General features: G+C 45.1%; 1 long non-coding RNA gene across 1 annotated transcript in view; it reads left to right on the forward strand.

The window, feature by feature from the left end:
• The first annotated feature begins 4385 nt into the window (after positions 1-4385).
• Positions 4386-15848, forward strand: part of LOC120670269 — a 28418-nt gene continuing 16955 nt past the window's right edge. The window contains exons 1-2 of the long non-coding RNA XR_005673140.1: positions 4386-4400; positions 4476-4525. This is a non-coding gene — a long non-coding RNA (uncharacterized LOC120670269). The remainder of the gene's footprint in view (positions 4401-4475; positions 4526-15848) is intronic.

A 15848-nucleotide genomic window follows, 5' to 3' on the forward strand; every position in this document is an offset into this window, starting at 1 on the left:
CCCTCTCAGTTGCAACTACTGTGACTGTTCTAGTTGCAATTGGATTGTGTCCAATTGCAACAGTTCGCGTCCAATTGCAACCGGGTCAGTCCGAGTTGCAACCGGTTAGTGTCCAGTTGCAATTAGGTCCGTCTAGTTGCAGTTGGTCTATTCTTCTTGTTGCAATTGATGTAGTCTTGTAAGCATCTAGGCCCTCTAGGTATGTTTCGGTGATTAATGAGATACACTGGTCTGAGCTTGAGTCAGACTCCTCCGAGGACGACGAGTACTTTCCTGCAGCACCAGCCAGTCACGACCACGAGGCAGGAGGGTCCAGAGAGCCAGCTCCTTCATCACCAGCAGCTGCTACTGTTTCAGAGTCCCAGGTAACTCAGCCGTCCGAGCTCACCTCTCTCCTTCAGCAGCTTGTCACTCAGCAGAGAGAGGATCGGATAGCACAGGAGGAGGCCAGGAGAGCCCATGAGGCTCAGCTTGCAGAGAGAGCGTGCTGCAGCCGAGGAGCGTTTTGTCGGGCTCATTGAACGAGTTTCACAGAGGACAGACGCTTAGTTCCAGCAGATGCAGCAGGGCATGATGGCGATCTTCGGGATGATCACACAGCTTTACACTCACACCGGACTCGCCCCGCAGCAGCCAGGACTTCAGGGTGTTGGAGCACCTCAGCTTGCAGTCACTCCAGCTCCAGCCCCTACTGCAGCCCCAGCTACTTCGGCGACACCAGAAACCACGTTCTCGATGTCCGCACTCCTTGGGTCTGCCGGTCGTCCGCTCTTCTCGCCACTGCCAGCGACTACGCTCTTTCAAGACTCACCGTCAGCGGTTCAGTCAGTCACCCTCCCCGTCGTACCACAGACACTTTCTTCAGGGGGAGGAGGAGAGGAGTCTATACTTCCGCAGACGACATAGCCGGCAGCCTCAGCAGTCACGACTTCAGATATTGACACTTCTTCTGCTGACCCGGTTACCACTTCTACGGACCCTCTCCTAGGCAGTGCTAGCATGAGAGCCTCCACGATAGCTACACCCCCAGTCAGCTCAGACCAGCAGCTCCCGTCCGTCACCGAGGGCTCTCCATCCGACGACGACGACGACCCGGACCGCTTCCTCGCCGTGCCGCGACAGCCGGACCCGTAGCTTGCCATTTTAGTGCTTTGATGCCAAAGGGGGAGAGAGTTAGGGGGAGTTGGAGTCAGGGGGAGGGTAGAGCTAGAGAGAGCTCTTAGTTACAAGACTTGATGTTTTATATCTCATTTGATGTTAGTTCATGGATATGTACATTTGACTCTTGAGTATGCTGTGCTTTGAGACATATCTATGGATTCCGTTTGAGCCGTTGAGCTCCTTGGTTCTCTTTTGAGTTTGCTTGAGTTTCTACTGTATTATCTTTCTCGCTCTCTCGTTATTATTTATGTTTGTGTTGTCATCAATCACCAAAAAGGGGGGAGATTGTAAGCATCTAGGCCCTCTAGGTATGTTTCGGTGATTAATGACAACCATTATTGTGACTATTGAGTTTGTGCAGCTTAATGAAACATTATTGCTCATTTGGTCATATGTTAAAGAGGCCCCTCAATTTCATTATTCAAAAAGGCGATCTCGGTATTCAACTCAATTATATATCAAGACTAAGGATCTTTCTAGTCCTAAGTGTCATAAGGTTGAGAAGGACACTTAGGTTAGTATAGGTTTTTATAGTTTTGTAGAGGTCGCACTATTAAAAGGGGTTAAGGCTAAGTAACTTGAGCATGGACATGGTCAATCAAAAATGGATGCACACTATGGTCACTCAGGTTCTAAATAAGTTCAAATAAGTGGTTTTCAACTTATATCTCAAGAATATTTGGATTTCATTCAAGACTCAAATCAGAAAAGGCAAAATCAGAAAAAATCTATACACCGGTTTAACCGACGACTCTATTTTTCTATACGTCGGTTAAACACAGTTATCAGAGTCTGGACAAGTATATACATCGGTTAAACCGACGAAATGAAAATTAACGTCGGTGCAGTTGTCCAAAACGTTGGTTTTTCAGAGTGTTTCAAGGTTACATTCACCGGTTAAACCGACGATGTTTGAAATTAACGTCGGTGCAATTGTCCAGTGAGTTGGTTTTTCCAGGGATTTCAGAAGTTATACTCACCAGTTAAACCGACGATGGATTTGAGTTAACGTCGGTGCAGTTGTCCAGAGAGTTGGTTTTTCAGTTGATCAGTGGACAACTACACTCACCGGTTAAACCGATGATACGTCGGTTAATCTACCCAAGTTGTAACGGCTAGTTTTCCAAATGGGCAGTTTACATTCATCGGTTAAACCGATGATGACAATTGGAGGACCGTCGGATTAACCGGCGTTGCGTACTTTTCTGGCAGCTTTTCTCCAACGGCTCTATTCGTGTGAGCTGCCTATATATACCCCTCCAATGAGTCATTTTGCTCTCTATTGACACCAGGCAACATTCATACACTCATACTATTGTTGAGAGCCACCTTGAGCTTCATCTTCCACACATTTGTTCATTCAATCATTAAAGAAGCAAGACTAAGGACTTGAGTAGAGAGAAACTTGCGCGCATCCATTTTTGGTGATCGGTTCTTGCTCAAGTGAAGGCCCTAGCTTGTTACTCTTAGTGATTGGCAGCACCTAGGCGATCTGGGTGATTGAAGGTGTTTCTTCCGGAGCTTGCCAAGGATTGTGGGAGCCCGAAGAAGTTTGTACGTGGCTTGAGCTCCACCACGCCAGGATGGTGAACGGAGACTCTTAGTGAGCGCCCACGTCTCAGTGACATGGGAGGTGACAAGACTCTTAGTGAGTGTCACAACGTGGATTAGTGGTGTGTGCCAACACATCGACACCACGGGAAAAAATTCGGTTATCTCTTGTCCTCTCTTTACTTTCAAGCACTTACTTTCATGCAATTATTCATGTGCTTGAACTTAGAGATCATAACTTAGCTCTACCTTGCTTAGTTCCATATCTTGTTGTATCTTTGATAACTTGTGTAGTTTGCTTAGTTAGCCGGTTGGTGAATTGAGCCTTACTAGTATTGCATAGGTTAAGGTTGCTTTAATTTGTTTTAGAAATTTGAAAAAGGCCCAATTCACCCCCCCCCCTCTTGGTCCATCGATCCTTACAAGTCTCTCAGTTGCAATTGCAGGGTATAAGTGCATTTTGTACACAGAATGCACCTTGTTGCAACGTTCACTAACTAGACTTGCAACTAGATTGTAACTAGTTGAAACCAGTAGGAATTGTGCAAAAACAAGGTTCTAAGTGGTCGCAACTAGTGCTAACTACGCTACAGCCAAGTTGCAATTGTAATGTAGCTATGATAGCAACTCATAGTATCGTGATGTTGCAATTACATACTTGAAAAAAAAAGTTCATCAAATATAGTCTTCATGGATCTCGTTTTGTTAAGCACATTTTTTCCAACAACCTGATGCAAATAGATCTGAAATCGGAGCTACGGTTTAAGAGATATTGTATTTTTTAATCCAAATTAATAAAAGATTCTCTGCATGCAGCTTTCTGGTGGGTGGCGGGATTAAACTGTGGTTGGTTGGCGAGTCCGGCGGAGGGTCTGTGCATTTGCTATAGCAAATGCACCTTGTTGCATTTTAGTCTCGTCGTGTGTGTATATATATATATAACCTATTGTTTGTAGCCGGCCACAGAATAACTATTCTGTAGCCAGGCCTAATCCTCGTTCGATTGCTCAGATCGAGAACCCCCACACCAGCCGCGCACGGCGCACGGCTTCGGAGCTACCTTGCGTGGCTCGATTCCGATGGCTCTCAACCTAGCGACAGCATGCCCACGATTAATTACACAGAACACAATTCCTAAGAGTTCTCCTGTTTCCAAAAAAAAGTTGCTCCTTCCTACTCCCCTGCAAGAATTCCCGAAATTCCCTCTCCGCCGCCGCCGGCACCCGATGGAAGCAGCCTCAATCCGTCAATGCGCCGCATGAGACATTCCCTAGAGGAACTTATCCGCCTTCTCCATCGGTAGGCTTCGCCTCGTCTGGAGCTCGTCATCCTGGCGTGCCGTCGGAGATGCAGATCCGATTGCCAATGACGTCGGATCTCGGCAGCAGACCATGGTGATAAAGCAGCGGCCCTCCTCCCGACCAACCAGCGGCAGCCTGCCTCCCTCAACATCCTGATCTCCGGGCACCTTCCCCATGGATGAGTCTCCGCTGACTTAAGTCAGCCGGACTCGGGCCACTGACGTGTGGGCTCCACGTGAGCGTGGCCCACACGTCAGCCACAGTGTCTCGCTGACTTAAAGTCGGCGGATCCGGTTCCCCCTGGATCGGCACCGGATCAGCATCAGGCTGTGATCCTGATCCCGTTTCTCTGCCATCCTGTGCGCCGCACAAGAGCTTCTCACTGAGGTAAAGCTGCCGATTAATTAAATATTTTTTCTTTACTATAGTTCCAATCAATTGAGCCTCCGTGATGTATTTTAGATTGATAATCCCCATCCAGCCCAGCGGCCAGCCTGCTACAGGTTACTGAGGTGAGCAGCTGCAAATTAAATTTTTAGTACCCATTTGGCTTCAAGCGATTCATTTAGATTAGGAGCTGATTCCTCTCTGCATCATGATTTTTTCCCTCACTGTACGTCTATTCTTTTCAGCATTTTTCCATTGATCTGTTTAGCTATGAGGAACTGCAGTTCTTATAGTAGCCATATCATCTGAATCGATTCTACCTCCATGCTTTAAAATTCAGATTTCAAGGTCTTCAGTAACATTGCTCTATCGTCAATATATCATATTGTAGTAAATCGTTTACATAAGATATTATTGAAATTAAATGGCATACAAGGAATATAATAGGATGATGTGGTTTTCACTGCTTGAATACTGGATTAGGAGCATCAGTGTATGATCTGTCAGAATGACATAGGAATTCCAACAATAATTGAATGAAGGATTATATATGCTGTAGAGCATCAGTGTATGATCGTAACACCATGGCTATAAATCACTCTTCTTAGTATTCTCTGGATCCATTAATATAATTCGTGTATTCTCATAAATTGTAGTATGAAATTTACGTCACTAGTTGTTGTGTTACAGTAATTGACTTATATAGTATGTTGTAAATTAACCATATAATTTACTACTATTTTTTTGGAATTACGTCTATTTCACCAGGTTACAGGGGGCACAGATTCTAGTAACTATTTATAGAAATTATCACAATCACATACAAGGGTCATATTCTAGTAAAACATTTAAAAAACTCTCGTAAACAGATTTTGGTAACTGCTATTCTACTACCAGCGTGTTGAATAATGTAACGAACATGGCACCATTTATGCCATTTCGAGTGATTTTGGTGATCGAATGACAATGCAATCAATGGGACTAATGCATTTATTAAGTGAACATTTCTATATCACAGGGATGAAATAAAAAGGCCATACAAAGAAAAACACGAAGAAAGAACTCAAAGAAATGCTAAACTGGACGAGTTCTACTGAAATCAGTAGCACCGGAAGAACCGATGCCATAGCATCGGTGCATCCGATGGTTGTCGGAAGATCCGACGCCCTGGCTCTAGCACGAGTCTGTGCGCCTCTGGAGATCAAGTGAAGAAAGAAGTGAAGCACCGAATGAACCGACGGTGTCAAGAGAGCCAACGGTGCATTCAATATACTATATTCCAGAGACGATGTCAAGCGCGCAGGAGCCACACCTTCAGCACCGGTTGAACCGGTGGTGCAACGGAACATAACACCGATGTAATGATGTCAGCAGGAGAGAAAGAGGTCCATCGGCTAGTTGAGTGCTGTGAGTGACCGGATTAACCGACACCCAGTCATCGGTTAAACCGATGGTGCTGCAGACAGTGCGTTAGAATCTCAACGGCTACTTCAGGTCTGAGAGTGACCGGATGAACCGACGCCACCCCATGCAGAGGCATCGGTTCATCCGATGGTATGATAATTTCTGCTGACCATTGGAGCAACGGCTACAAGACTTGGTGGCCTATATATAAGCCTCACCCCGGCCATTTTGAGTTCGCTGGAGTTGCTGGACATCCCACACACACCCAAGAACACCACCAAGCCATACAAGAGTTTATTGATCATATCCTTAGGTTTTAGCACTAGCTTTGTAAAGTGTGAGTGCTAGATTAGCTCTTGAGTGAGTAAACAAGCAAGGTTGAGATCCTTGTGGCTGGTTCTAGAGTGAACCACACTTGTATTATGGTGCGCCGGCCCCTTGGAGCAATTGGTGGCTCGCCGGCAAGTCAACGACCCTCCGGTTTGGTGTGGAGCGGCGTCGACAACTTTGTGCGGGGGACGGAGACCCCTCCTTCATGGTCAATCTCCCTTAGTGAAGATCGGGATCAAGGTGACCGTGATTGTGTTCACGGAAGAGACTTGATTGCCGGGAAGCGATACTCTTCGTGAGTGCTTCAACAACGTAGACGTAGGGGCGCCTTTGTGGCAATCCGAACCACGGGATAAATCCTCATGTCGAGAGTTCGCTTCATCTCATCCCTCTATTTAAGCTTCCGCATTTCATATTGCAACATGTGTGCATTTACTTTCTTAGTGTAGTATCTTGCTAGGATTGGCTATAGGTTGCAAAACTCTTTTGGGATGAGGGTTTCATACTAAGGTGAACCGTAGTTGCACATCTAGATAGCTTGTTTTAGTTTAAGTTTTGTGCAAACTAGTTGGAGCCATAGGTTAAGATTTTAAGAGTGCCTAATTCACCCCTTCCCCCTCTTAGGCTAGAGCACCCGATCGCTTTCAACTGGTATCAGAGCCGGGACTCACTTCTCTCACAAAAAAAGCCAATTCCATTGACAAATTTGTGTTTACCGGCTCATTAGATCGGTAGTCTTCACCGCCTAGTGAGTTAGCTCTTAGGGGGAAAGAATGGATCCTTTTAGACCCGCTCCACGGTTCGACGGCACGGGCTTCCAATGTTGGAAGGTTTTGATGCAAGCCCATCTCCAAGCAACGGGACTAAACGTTTGGAGAGTTGTGAGTGAAGGTGTAAAAAATAATGATCAACAAGAGAAGCAACATGATGTCACCGCTAAATGCATAATCTTGTCTTCTCTAAGTAACAATGTGTTCAATCGTGTTTATTCTTGTGAAAATGCTAAAGAGCTATGGAAGACTATCATTGAGAACCATGAGGGCACGGAGGATGTTGCCAACGAAAGATATCATGTTCTCATTGATAAGCTTAATAGCTTTAAGCAACTTGATGATGAGAATGCCGAATCAATATACTCACGCTTGAACACTCTTGTGAATGAGATTAATTCCTTAGGTGCGAAGCAAATTGAAGACTTGAAATTCATTCGCAAGATCCTTCACTCACTCCGAAAGCCGGACTATGATTTGGTGACCACAATTCTATATGAGAAAGAGCTCGATACGATGACACCAAATCAAGTCCTCAACAAGGTGATTGCCCATGAGCTACGCAATGACATCTAGACAAAGACGCCATCTTCTTCACCAACACATAGCGCACTTGCATGCAAGCAACTCAAGAAGTTGAAGAAGATGGTCATCAAAGATAGCTCAAGTGATGAGGAAGAAGAGGATGTAAGAAGCTCCTCAAATGATGAAAAAGAGCCAATGAACCCCAACCTCTACAAGTGTGACATATCAGAGTTCTAAGATGCTAAGCAAGAACTAATACATGTGGTTTCATGCTTAATAAACAAGAGAAAGTCAATTGATGCATTTCTTTTTGGAAAATAACATGTGTGAGCATGTGTATGTGTGTATATGTGCTTAGGTCAGGAACCTCAAATAACTTTCACACCAATGCATTTAGGCATATGAAAAAGAATAGACATGTTCACCATGAAAAGATTAATCAATGTCTAGTTGAACCTTAAGGGTAAAAGTGACAAAAATTACATGAAATGATAAGTTATTTGAATTATAGTTTTCAAAAATTTAAAATAACTTTCAAACCTTTGCTCGATGAAACTTTTTCCTGAAATAAAATTTGTAGGTTTTTAAATTCTTTACAACTTTCGTATTCGGAGTTTTTCTTGTTTCAAAAGAAATTTTTGAGGAAAATTTGAATTTGAATCAATTTAGTCTCTCTCTCTACTCTCTCTTTTCTCTCTCTCCCTCCCTCCTCTGTTCTGTGCCGGGCCGTGGTCGCCGCCGGGTCAAGGCCGCCGGCCACGCGTCGCTCTCTCGCTGCGCCCCGTCCCCAGCCTCTCCCGTAGCTTCTTGGCCTCACCACGCGGCGCTGTTTCCGTGCGCGCACGCCGAGGTTTGACGCCGAGCCGCCACGACAGAGCCGTGCCGAGCCGGCCTTCTCGCGCCCCACTCTCTGTCCTGCTCTCCTCCCTCCCATTGCTTTGCAAGCATGCCCCCCTACCTCCCCTCCCCTCTCCTCCCTGCTCTGAGCGCCTGGCCGCGCCCCCTCACGGCGTCCAGAGTCGCCGCCGCCACCATTAGCGCCGCCCCTCTCTAGGTCGCTGCGGAGCTCACCCTTCCGCCCTCCCTCGCGCCCAGCAAACCCCGTAGCTAGCTTCCTTGCTTCCCACTGGTGCTCCTCGACCCGCTCATCGCCGCCCCCGACCACCGGACCACCGCCGCCGCCGCAAACCGCCGCCGCCGGCCGCTGCTCTTCGCGGAGCCGCCGCTCCGGCCATCCCTAGCCCCAACCGAGCCCACCCCTGAGTTCCTCTCGGCGCCGTGGAGCTTTTCCCCCACTTCTCCCACGCCACCGGTGAGCCCCCACGCCGGATTCCGGCCGCCCGCCCCTCCTCTGTTTCTCAAACCAGCCAGGGACCCACGGTGAGAAGGAGATAGAAGTCCAGGGGCCTAGATGCAAGTTTTCCTTTTTCTTTTCTTTTGTTTTCAAAAACAGCAAATTTTGAAAATGCCTATAAATTTGTAGAAAAATCATAAAAATGCAAATCCAAATGTTTTGGAATCCTTGCAACAAGATCTACAACTTTTGTTACATGCACATATTTATTTTCTGTCTGTATTTTAATCTACGAAAAAGATTAGGTTTTATAGGCTATAATTATTCTAGGAGTTCTACTCAATTTCTATAGATGATTTTGGTATAGTAGCTACTTCATGCCATGTTTATCTTTGTGTAAAAATTTGAGCACCAGTTGACACTTGTAACTAGATGAAACCATAGTCTTGGCTAAATCTAGTAGAATAATCTACTTTTTATTTCTGGATGTTATGATATAGATATGTGTATGAAACTTTTTCTGTATACTTACAATACTAATTGAACACCACTGTCCAAGTTTAATTATTTTTATATTTGTGCAGCTAACTCTGTGAATTAATCCTTAAAAATAGTGCTATTTTGTGATAAATAGATGTTGCTGCTGGAAAAATCTGAAAATTTTACTGTGGCTTAGTCTTCAGAAGATAAGCTAGAATATAAATTTTGAGAGCCAAAAACACTTTGCAACTATCTGTACTAATTAGTCTTGTTATATGTGAGTAGGATTTGTCAATTTTATTACTCCTGATTTACGTCTAGAAAAATTCTGATAAATTTAAAGTGTGTTGAGGATCATATGTAGACTCCTCTGCAAAAATTTGAGACTTAGAAACTGTGTGTAACTATAGTTTTAGACAAAGCATGATATCGTTATTTTTGTTAAAGAAAGCCACTTTTGTATGTTTTGGTATATAACGAAAACTCCACTTGGAACTTATGCACTAACTAATATTATTTTCTACTCTATACACGATTGCCCAATGGAAGAAACATGACAGTGTTTATTGCTGTTTTGAGTCTTGTTGGTTTACGCCTTTATTATGAAATAATTCATTAATTACTGCCATCACAACGACTTACTCATGTGCATCTCATATAGATACTACTACTCTTGCTGACGGAACTTACGAGCTGGTGCCCGGGTCCGAGAGTGAGCAGCGTGAAGCTCAGGTGAATCTAACTGAAGTTACTGAAGACCCGAACCCGATTTCGGAAGAGCCCAGATCCAGTTGCGCCCAGGAAGGCAAGCCCCGGAGCATGTCCCTCTATTTTAAATTATGCAACTTATTATTGTTCCTATCTACTTGTGCATTTAAGTTACAGGAGTTGACTGGAACCTTAGTTGCATGATCCTAGGTACCTATGCTTGAATACTAGTATGTGTAGGACGATAGTTGGCTATGCTAATGGTTCGGTAGAAGTCGAGTGATTTCCTGTCACTCGCGAGAATTATAGGAGTTGGATTTTTACTACCTACTACAACTATAAGGTCTACGGGCGGGGTCGTGATACTCGGGATGCCCCGTCTGTTTAGTGAAAAGTGATAAGGCCGCAGTGTGTGGTAGTGGTGGTTAAGAGTTTGAACGTACTAATCACATGCCGAGAATATGGTAATCGGTAAGCTTAAGTACTGGATTGAACCGCAGCCGGAATATACTCCCCACCATCTTGAACTCGTTCACATCTAGCTAATGACGAGTACAGAGTCGTCGTACTGCTGTACTTGAGGGCGGTGGGCCTGTTCCGTGAAGCAGGAATTGAAGGGAAAAGTTGCACGTGTGACTCTGTGAGTATCCACGTGACGTGTGTTTAGGTCTGCCTGGCCAGGTTAACAAATTCGATTCGAATCGTCCGTTTCTCACCGGTTATTGAGACTGCTTAACCCTTCTGTCACATAGAGTAAGAAGTGAAAGATGAGGATGATGAATATGATTGATTGGATGATAAAAGATAATTGTTTTCACCATGTATGCTTTTGGATAGATGCTCACCTAGAATGGTCAATTAAACTAGAACCTAAAAACTATAACCTACAATTAAGGATCTACTCTTTACTGCTTTTCGGCAAAACAAACCCCTCAAGCCAAAAGCCTTACATGTCTAGTTAAAGGACTAAGTATACCCTCAGTCGGGTCAGCCTTGCTGAGTATTAGAATACTCAGCCTTGCTTGTGGCTCATTTTGTTTCAGGAGGTACTTTTGAGGACATGATTGCCAGTTTGACCTGGCCTTGCACTTTTCCGCCTGGTTGGTCCGTCGAGTGGGATGCGTCCCCGGCCAACGATGACAAGAATGAGTGATGTCTTGTATCGGGCTTTCTCGAGACATCCGTATCGTCGTTAGTTCTCGTGTTTACTTTCCACTAAAATAAAGGACTCTGGTGAACTTCTTTTATGTTGTTGTACAAAGCACTTTGTTAAATGTTGAACTTGGTTTGTATTACTGCAGATCGTTAAACTCTATGTGTTGTAATTTTTGGTGTCGTGTTGTAATCTCTGGACTCGCCTTCGCGTGAGTTATGCTGCTTTGTTCGATCCAGGTTTGCGTGGTTTTATCGGTAATTTACCCGACAGACCTCCGATGTACTCCGTCTGCTGTGCGAGTTAAACCTAATTGCCTTTGCAATGATGGTTAGCGCACTTAAGCCGGCTTATGTCGGGCGGTTCTGCCACAGCTGGTATCAGAGCCGAACAAAGCGTGCACCAGAGGTTGTGACGAGTTTTTGAAGGATTTTCATTAAATTTTGGCCATAACAATTGCGTTTGCAAAATACGTTGGTTCGTTAAGGATGGTGCCTAGTTCGTAAAGCCCTAGGGAAATTATGGGAAGTTACTAGGTGGCTATCTAACTTATGTCTGTATGTACCTGACTTCCAGCACTTTACCTTCTGTCAGACCTTATTTTGTGCACAATCAACCCTTGAATTCTGTAACGACGCACCTACGCTAAGGTAAGGAGGTAAGGATCCTCAGTCAGCTGAGGGAGTCTGACCTTCCCGTCGGTGATGCAAGCCGAACGTTGCCCTCAAGCAATGGTCTACTTGAGGTGCTGCCAATATACCAACTATCAGTTGACTATATTGGAAGTAAAGTATACTCAGTCAGCTGAGGGAGACTGACCTTCCCGTCGGTGATGCGAACCGAACGCTGTGCTCAAGCAGTGGCCTACTTGAGCTGCTACCAATATACCGACCTCGGTCGATTATATTGGGAGTAAAGGAACTTGTGAATACGCCACTGAGTAGCGTATGTTAACGTTGGCCATATGGCGGAAAATTGTATGGCTGCCGTTTCTATAGTAAATGGCAATGTATGGGTGAATATGTGGGCAACTGCATATGCGTTACCCATGTGGCGTAGGACACATGGGGGCCGTTCGTGAGTGCTGGCACGAAGGGTCCAGTCGTGGATATTCATATATATACATGCTATGCATCTTTTGCAGGTACACGAACCGCGATTATGTTAAGTTAAGAACGGTTAGAATCCGGCTAGACATATATAGGGAGAGACGTAATTTTGTGCTATGCTACCGGCGCTAACATCGTAAGTACAAAGCTATTTGGCAGTTGTTTGTTTTGTGAAGACGAATAGGACGTGCATGCATCATAATCTTAAACTGGAAATCGATAAAAGTACATGTGGTAGTGGGGAAATACTGAGGTTTGCACCTGAGCACGTGTTATTTTTTTGTCACGATTAAGGTCTATCTAGACTCTGATCTGTCTGCCGAAGTGCTTGAGTAGAATACATTTTTTTTGCATTTACTCTTTTGTATTTTGGGGCATTGTATATTACTTGCTCACCAAAGAGTTTTTGCATGTTCCAGATGGTGGGATCAACGCGTGGCAACCCGGAGGGTTTCGTGAACGCGAGTGGTAGCGGATCGCAGCAGCCGCCACCCCCACCACCAGGCATTGCGGAAGTCCTGGCCGCCCAGACTGAGTTGCTTCGCCAACTTGTCCAAGGGCAGCAACGAGGTGGACACCACGCCCATCAACATCAAGCTGCTGGTTATCAGGATTTCTTTGCAACCCAGCCTCCTCTGTTCAACAGGACAGAAGAACCACTGGACGCGGATGCTTGGATTCACACAATCGAGTCCAAGTTTGCACTACTTCTGGTGCCATGTTCGGAGGAAAATAAAGTTCGATTTGCCGCGCAACAGCTTCGCGGTTCTGCGCGTCTTTGGTGGGACAACTACCATGGCATGCTTCCGGCCGATCACATTGTCACTTGGAATGAATTCAAGGATGCATTTAGGGGTCACCATATTCCAGAGGGTCTTATGGAAAGGAAACTGAATGAGTTCCTGGCTCTTACTCAAGGGACTCGTACGGTTATCCAATATGCCCAAGCTTTTAATGGTCTTTGTCAGTACGCGGGCTATCATGCTGACACAGATGCTAAGAAGCGTGACCGCTTCCGCAGAGGACTCAATGCCAAACTCAAAGAACGTCTGAACCCCATTAAAGTCGATACATACAATGAGTTGGTTAATCTGGCAATTACCCAAGAGGATTGCATTGTGGCTCATCGTGCTGAGAAGAAGCGGAAGGCTCCACCTAGACCCTCGAGTGCTCAGTCACCGAGGTATCGTTTCGTGCAGAATGTTTCTCCTACAATTCCTCAGAAGGCCCCTCAGCCAGGGCGTTGGGTTTTTAGGCCGCCGCAGCAACAGGGTGTGATGCGACCTCCTGTTCCTCAGCTAACTGGTCCTAGACCATTTGCCCCACCACCAGCCCGTCTAGGCGATAAAAATCGTTGCTTCAACTGTGGGAGTTCAACTCATTTTGCCCGAGAGTGTCCACAGCCTAAGAAACAAAACCAGGGTCAAGGCTCTACTCAAAGCAACCAGAACAAGGGAAGAAGGCAGACTATTCAGGTCAAGCAAGGTCGGGTCAACTTCACCACTCTTGCAGAACTGCCGGAAGGAGCGCCAGTAATGACGGGTACATTTTCTATCCATCACAAGCCTGCAGTGATATTATTTGATACCGGTGCATCACATAGTTTCATTAGTGCAAAATTTGGTGCAAAAATGGGATTTGATTTCTGTCATACGAAGGGATCATACATGATATCAACACCCGGTGGTAAAGTTGCATCTAATCAAATGATACGGCTTGTGCCAATCAAGCTGGGTAGTAAAATCATCAACAGTGATCTTGTCATCTTAGGACTGGAAGGTCTGGATGTTATTTTGGGAATGGATTGGATGACTCGACATGGATTAACCCTAGACATTCCTTCCCGAGCCGTTGAAATAAACTCTCCAACCCAAGGAGCCACTACTCTTTATTTACCCTCCCAAGGGTGCATCAATTCTTGTGCATATGCCATGAGCGGATCCAGATTAGAAGAAATCCCAGTGGTATGCGAGTTTGCCGATGTTTTTCCGGATGACTTGCCAGGAATGCCACCGGATAGGGACATAAAGTTTGTTATTGAATGCCTGGTACTGCACCTATTTCAAAGAGGTCCTATAGAATGCCACCTAAGGAATTGGCCGAATTAAAGATTCAACTTCAAGAACTTCTTGACAAAGGTTTCATTCGCCCTAGTGCATCACCTTGGGGTTGTCCGGCCCTATTTGTGAAGAAAAAGGATGATAGTTTGAGGTTGTGTGTGGACTACCGGCCTCTCAATGCGGTGACAATCAAAAATAAATATCCTCTCCCTCGCATTGATGTTTTATTTGATCAGTTGGCTGGAGCTAGGGTGTTTTCAAAGTTGGATCTTCGATCTGGATATCATCAGATCAAAATCCGACCCTGTGATATTCCTAAAACTGCCTTCTCTACAAGATATGGACTATATGAATATTTAGTCATGTCCTTTGGCCTCACAAATGCACCTGCTTATTTCATGTACCTTATGAATTCGGTGTTCATGCCTGATCTCGACAAGTTTGTCGTGGTTTTCATTGACGACATCCTTGTTTATTCCAAGAATGAGGAGGACCATGCCAAACACTTGCGCATCGTTCTTCAACGTCTTAGAGATCATCAGTTATATGCTAAGTTTTCCAAGTGTGAATTTTGGTTAGACAGGGTGAAATTTTTGGGTCACACTATATCTAGTGAAGGCATAGCTGTTGATCCTAGTAAGGTGCAAGAAGTGATGGACTGGAAATCTCCTGCTTCCGTTCATCAGATTCGTAGTTTTCTTGGTCTCGCAGGATATTATCGTCGATTCATTCCGGACTTCTCAAAAATTGCTAAGCCTATGACCGGACTGTTGAAGAAAGGAATCAAATTTGTCTGGGATGAGAGATGTGAGAAAGCTTTCCACACTCTAAGGGAGTTGCTGACTAAGGCCCCTGTCCTAGCTCAACCTGATAATGCCAAGCCCTTTGACGTGTATTGTGACGCGTCGGGTACGGGTCTTGGTTGTGTGCTCATGCAAGACAATAGAGTCATTGCCTATGCTTCACGATCTCTTTGGCCACATGAGCAGAACTATCCTACTCATGACCTCGAGTTAGCAGCCGTCATTTATGCTCTAAAGATTTGGAGACACTATCTGATGGGCACTCATTGCAATATCTACACAGACCATAAGAGTCTCAAATATATCTTCACACAAGCCGATCTAAATATGAGACAAAGAAGATGGTTGGAATTAATCAAAGACTACGATCTCGAGGTGCATTACCATCCGGGCAAGGCCAATGTAGTCGCGGATGCATTAAGCCGCAAAACTCATTGTAATTGCCTAGCTGTGGAATCTTATGACCAGACACTGTGTTCTGAAATGAGAAGACTAAATTTGGAAATGATTCCCCAAGGCACTTTAAACCACATTTCCATTGAACCAACCCTCCACGATCAAATTATCATGGCGCAACTACATGATGAAGGTATTAAGATCATCAAGCAGAAGCTCTCCCAAGGGGAAGAAAAATATAAGTGTTTCCGCCAAGATCACCATGGAATTCTATGGTTCGAGAGCCGCATAGTCGTTCCAAAGAATCATGATCTCCGAAAGCAAATCCTCGATGAGGCACACCTTTCCAAGTTCTCCATTCATCCAGGCAGTAACAAAATGTATCAAGATCTTAGACAAAACTTCTGGTGGACTAG

The sequence above is a fragment of the Panicum virgatum genome, chromosome 4N, assembly GCF_016808335.1.
Source record: "Panicum virgatum strain AP13 chromosome 4N, P.virgatum_v5, whole genome shotgun sequence".
In the NCBI taxonomy this organism is placed as follows: Eukaryota; Viridiplantae; Streptophyta; class Magnoliopsida; order Poales; family Poaceae; genus Panicum; species Panicum virgatum.